The following is a 6,030-nucleotide window of genomic DNA, read 5'->3' as shown; positions in this document are numbered from 1 at the left end:
ATCATAGAAAATATGTCAGTAATAATCCATTCATTACCATTATCAAGTATTATAAACTGTATATAACTGTATATACTATGCATTTACATGACTAGAAGTACAGTAGGTTTGTTTAGGTAGGACACAAACATATCTGTAATATGCCGTGCTATGATACAGGACAGTTAGGATGTTACTAAATGATAGATGTTTTTCACTTTCCTTATAATATTTAGGGACTACCTTTGTATATATGGGCTATCATTGACTAAGGTCTGATTTTTTTTTTTTTTTTTGGTCTTACCGGGGATTGAACTCAGGGCTCTGCACTTGTTAGGCAAGGTATGATTTTAATATATTTAATTCTGGATTTTGTTACCTCTGATTTTTTTTTCAGTACTGGGGATTGAAGTCAGAACCCTGCACTTGCCAGGCAAACACTTATTCTACTGAGCTATCTCCCATAGCCTATGGATTTTGTTGTCTCTGGCACATACTAAATCTTTCGGAGACTATATATGAAAGTAGTAAGTTTGGTTGACCTATATAAGGTACTTGTTAGAGAGACTAGTTACAGATTTGGTCTCCAGGTTTATTTGTAGTACCCAGCAGATCAATCTTTGCAAATTATTTATGACTGTATTAGTAATAAAATCAGGAATAAGTAAGAGAGCTTTATTTTTATTTGTTTATTTATTTATTTTTTTGGCAGAATTGGGGATTGCACTCAGGCCCTTGAGCTTGCCAGGCAAGTGTTTATTGTACTGAGCTATCTCCCCAGTCCCAATAAGAGAGCTTTAAAGAATAATAATGGTAATCTTACTCAATATTTCATGTCACTTGTTCTCTCTGAATTTTCTGTAAGTTCATCTACTTGATATGTAATATTTTAGTTTTGAGACAGCTTCTTCCTAAATTGCCCATGGGCTTGAAAATACCATCCTTCTGCCTCAGTCTACTGAATGTCTCTGAGTACAGTGGTTTAGTATTTAATATTTGTGCTATCACGTCCAGCTCATGCCCTGCAATTTTAGTTACTCAACTATTCTTTAAAAAGTTAGTTTGTAGATTCTATTTGGTAAGAGAATCATAAATTGGTTAGGGTAGGACAAGAGCTAAGACTTGCTTTGATGAACCACGGCTTTAAAAAATGAATGATAGACATATAGCAGGAAACATGTTTGGGGTTTTAGGGAAATGGGCCCTAAGAATTCTTACCTTGTATACAAAGTGGATCAGAGTGGGAGTGAAACTTTTGTAAGCACAGAGCTTGAGTCGGTGCATGCCTGTAATCCCAGCACTAAGGAGGCTGAGGGAAGACAATCGCTGTGCCTGGGTTTCAAAGTGAGTTCAAGGGCAGCCTGAACTATAGAGTGAGACCTTGTATCAAAAAGCCAAAAGCCAAAAACCAAAAAACAGAGCTTGTAGGGAAAGGAAAACATCTTTTGAGTAATCATTCTGAGATCTGTTTTCACTGTGTAGAAATGAAACTTTTGTATTCTTTTATCTGACAGTAAATGGTCAGTCTATCCCAAGCAATTAAGAGATGAATGTATCATATCAAAAACTCTTGAACACGGTGCTTATGGAGCAGTAAAGCTGGCTTTTCAGAGGAAAACATGTAAGAAAGTAGCCATAAAGATCACCAGCAAAAGGAAATGTGCTATTTGTTTTGAGTCATACTGGAAATCTTAATGTTGGAAACAGAAACTGAAAAAAAAAAAAACCAAAAACTAAACTATCCTTGTATCATCAAGATGAAAAACTTTATTGAAGCAGATTATTTCATTGTTTTGGAATTGATGAAGGGATGGGAGCTGATTGACAAGATGTTGGGGGAACAAATGTCTTTTTTAAAATTAATACATTGTACATTGTTATCTTCTTAGTGGTTATCTATAGTACAAGAAGCAGAGAGGATATCTTGTCCAAACACTATTAGTACAAATCTGTCTTCTCATTGAATTAAGTGAAAGTAGCTGTATATCTATCCTAACTATTCTGTATATACAAATACAAAATGGTCCTTCCTTTGTATATTCACTTTTTATGTTTAGTCCTGTCAGAGATGGGTAATCCCTTGGCATCTAAATACTATAGGTGCGTGAATTCAGCAAAACAATCCAACATAGTCCAGCAGTCCACAATAGTAGTGGATTATCCGCAGAAGTTGTTGACTTGAGGCTTTTACAGCTCAGCATATTAATATGGCTTTACTTTATATACCTCATTTTTATACTTTTCTGCTGGATGGTTAAGACTAAGATAAAGCAAGACCTATATAACAAGAAATGTATCTTTTGTATCTGATGAGGTTAGTCAAGTACCCTCAGGATTTATCCTGTAATCCTGTACTGCACTTTGTAGATCCTTTGTCAGTATCAGCCATGTGGATGAGTCACGGCCATTGCTTGACCAATTTGCTTTCTGTGAACGCTTGAGAGAATGTTTTTTCTCCCATGTGATTCTCCTTAGGCACACTATACATCATTGATCACATTCTTCTGGGGCTCCATAATCTCATTGATGAGAAAATTTGGGGCACAACTGAATTACAGGATGTTACAGTACAGGTTCTCCTATGTCCTGAGTCTTCATGGACCTTGAAAGGCTAGGGCCAAAATGTTGACTGACCTTGCAGCCCTTCCTTTTCTCTGATTTTTGATCTGCAAACTTAGGTTGTTAACCCTCCAGAAGAGAAGCATATTATTACCCGGCAACATATGCAGTTCGGCTTACCTATCTGTCTAAATATCAAACATCTTAGGCATAACACGGGACAGGTATTTTCCATCAAGTATTGATATGTTGAACTTTAAGTTCTTATAGAATATGAAGAAAAAAATTCAAAAAAAATAGGAATAATCACTTACATATTTTTACACAGAAATTTAGAAATCTAACCATATACAGCATTGTAACAGGAGGGAACAAATGTCTTAAAGAAACTACTTGCAAACTTTTTACCAGATGCTCTCGGCTATCCAGTACCTCACTGTAAATATAGCTATTATTGGAATAACATTATTGGAATTTAAAACCAGAAAGTGTTCTATGGTTATCTCAAGAGGTCTGTCTTATGAAGATTGCTAATCTTGGGCAGTCCAGGACTTTGGGGAAGACCTCTCTTCTGAGAACTTTATGTGGTACCCAATGTACTTGGCTTCTGAGATTCATTTTTCTGTTGGGACTACAGGTTGTAATTTAGCTGTGGATGGCTGGAGGTTAGGAGTTGTTCTTTTCATCTGCTGCGGATCTTGTCTAGAAGTTGTAGGTTGTGGATTCCAAGTGTAGTTTACTCCAGAAGCTTTAGGTCACCCATAGGTGCAGCAGTTGAAAGCAGCCCCTGGAAGCAAAAGCATCATCCTCTGAGGATTCTGAGAGCACAAAGCACATGGCTGTGTGCCCTGCTGCATCAGGACGTTGTGATCTGAATATGAAAGAATTGTCTCTCCTTTCATTTGGCTGTTAGTTTTTCTTGAATTCTGGTTTTTAGAGCCACTATTTTTTTTTCCTGTATTTTTTTTCTTTTCTTTTCTTTTTCTTTCTTTCTTTTTTTCTTTTTTTTTTTTTTTGCAGAACCAGGGATTGAACTCAGGCCCTTGTGCTTGCCAGGCAAGCACTTACTCCACTGAGCCATCTCCCCGGCCCCCTTTTTTTCCTGTATTTAGTACAGGGTCTACAGGGCCTAGAGGCTCTCACTATATAGATTGAACTCGTAGTGATTCTCCTGTCTTCAGCCTCCCAAGTGCTGGGATTACAGATGTGTGCCACCATGCCCAATCTTAATCAGTGCGCAGTGCCCCAGGGGCGGGTCCAGCACAGCATGCCAGGGATTGAATCTCCACCATGGCTATAGTCTCTATTTTAATTATGGGAATAATTTCTTTTTCAATCATTAGTATATAATTCAAAACCTAGCCAAGGAGTTAGTTCAGTGGCATAAATGCCTGGCTGGCAAGTGCAAGGTCCTAAATTCGATCTGGTATTAAACAAAAACAAAAAACCTGGTAGAACTCAAGAAAAATCTTTTTTTCCTTTAAGCTGTTATTCTCAGGTATTTTGTTACTTCTGGAAAGCTAATATAACTGCTAAAAGCAGATATGTCTATCTATTTAAAAAATCATTTCAAAGAATAAACTTTTTGTTGTTGTTGTTGTTGTTGTTTGAGACAGGATCTCACTATGTAGTTCAGGCAGGCCTTGAATTCACGATGAATTGCATAGCTCAGACTCAAGATGATTCTCTTGGCTCACCCTTCCAGATGCTGGGATTATAGGTGTCCACCATCGCATCTGGCTCTAAGAATCATATTTTTATTTCCTTGATAATCATTTTCTATTTTACTGATTTCTGCCCTAGTTTTCATTTTGTAATACCTCCTCATTTTTGGTTTAGTTCACTCTTCTTTTTCTAACTCTATTGGATGTGTCATTAGGTTATCTATTTGACATTGTTCTTTTTGCATGTAGGCATTGCAGCTATATTTTCTAGTTACTGTTTTCATTATCTCACAAGTCTAGTTATATTTTCATTTTCAAGAGTAGCTGGCGACATTTTTTTTCTCATTTTGTAGGTTGTTTCTTAAATCTGTTGGTGGTTTCTTTTGCTGTGCTTATTTCCATTGTAACTTATCTCACAGTTTTCCCTCCTTTCTTTGTGATTTGATCTTTAACTCATTTGTTAAGAGCATGATGTTTAATTTCTAAATACTTAATTTTTTGCTTTTCTACTTTTCCTTCTATTATTGGGGGTATAGCTTCACCCATTTAGTCAGAGAAAACATCTGCCTTTAAATTTAAGAGGGGCTGGGGAGATAGCTCAATAGAATAAATGCTTCCCTGGCAAGCGCAAGGGCCTGAGTTCAATCCTCAGTTCCACCAAAAAAAAAAAAAGTTTAAAAAAAAATAAATTTAAGACTGTGTCATAGTGTAACACATGGTCTATCCTAGACACATGGTCATGGGCACTTGAGAAGAATACGTACTCTGCTATTGTTGGGTGGAGTGCTTTATATATGTCTATAAGATCAAGTCCTCTATTATCAATTCATTGTGCAACTATTCTAAACATGATGAAAAGTAGTGCATTGTAGAATCCAACTGTTATTGTAAAACTGTCTAATTCTCCACTCATTTCAGTTAGTTTTTGCTGTTGATCTGTTGGAGCTGTATTAATAGGTAGATGTGTGCTTTTGGCTACTGTAGCAAATATCTGAGATAACCAACTTATTAAAAGAAAAAGGTTGCTTTTAGTTGACAGTTTTAGTTTGCAATTGGTCAGTTCCAAAATGTTGGGCAGCTAACAAGGCAGTATATCATCATAGTGGGAGCATGTAGCAGCAGGAGCCTATTCCCCTCATTGTTGGGATGTGAAAAAATGTGGGAGGAATGCACAGCTCCACCACTTCCCAACAGTGTGACAGACTGGACGTCTAGACCTTACCACAGGGACCTTACTTACATTTATACACATTTGTATGCACCATAGTCTTCTGGACCTGGGTCCCAAGGACACATGTCTATCACATCATGCAAAATACATTCTTCATTCCATTGTTACAAGTCTCCATGTCTACTGTATAGCATTACTCAAAGTCCAAGTCTGGATTCCCCTGTGATAATCAAGGCCCATTAAAAAACAAAACGAAACAAAGCAAGTTGCATATGTTCAGACCAGTAAGTGTTATGGACATTACCTATGTCCATGACACACTGGAACTTTGTATGATATCCTATCCCCAAATTGTTAGAAGTGCTGATCATTTATTTGTCATTCCAGTATTTATCCTATGCTTTCTTCTTAGTAATTCTTTACTATCTTAGTTTATTTTATTATTTATTTGCAGAACCAGGAATTGAACTCAGGCCCTTGAGCTTGCCAGGCAAGCGCTTATTCTACTGAGCTATCTCCCCAGCCCCCTTGTAATTCTTTACTATCATGAAAATTTTTTCTTAGTTCAATTGTTTTCAAACATTTAATTTTTAATTAATTAGTATTTAATTTTCTGAATATTGCTTAATCTTAATTTTTGTTTTAAGATTTATACTG

At 36.5% G+C, this 6,030-nt stretch overlaps 1 pseudogene; it reads left to right on the top strand.

Moving 5' to 3' along the window:
* LOC105743265 overlaps positions 1-3,273 on the top strand; it is a 9,955-nt pseudogene extending 6,682 nt beyond the window's left edge.
* The last annotated feature ends 2,757 nt before the right edge of the window (positions 3,274-6,030 follow it).

The sequence above is a fragment of the Octodon degus genome, unplaced genomic scaffold (genome assembly GCF_000260255.1).
Source record: "Octodon degus isolate 3935 unplaced genomic scaffold, OctDeg1.0 scaffold00111, whole genome shotgun sequence".
NCBI classification, from domain to species: Eukaryota; Metazoa; Chordata; class Mammalia; order Rodentia; family Octodontidae; genus Octodon; species Octodon degus.
The sequence above is the reverse complement of the archived record's forward strand: the minus strand, read 5'-3'. Positions and strand labels throughout refer to the sequence as shown.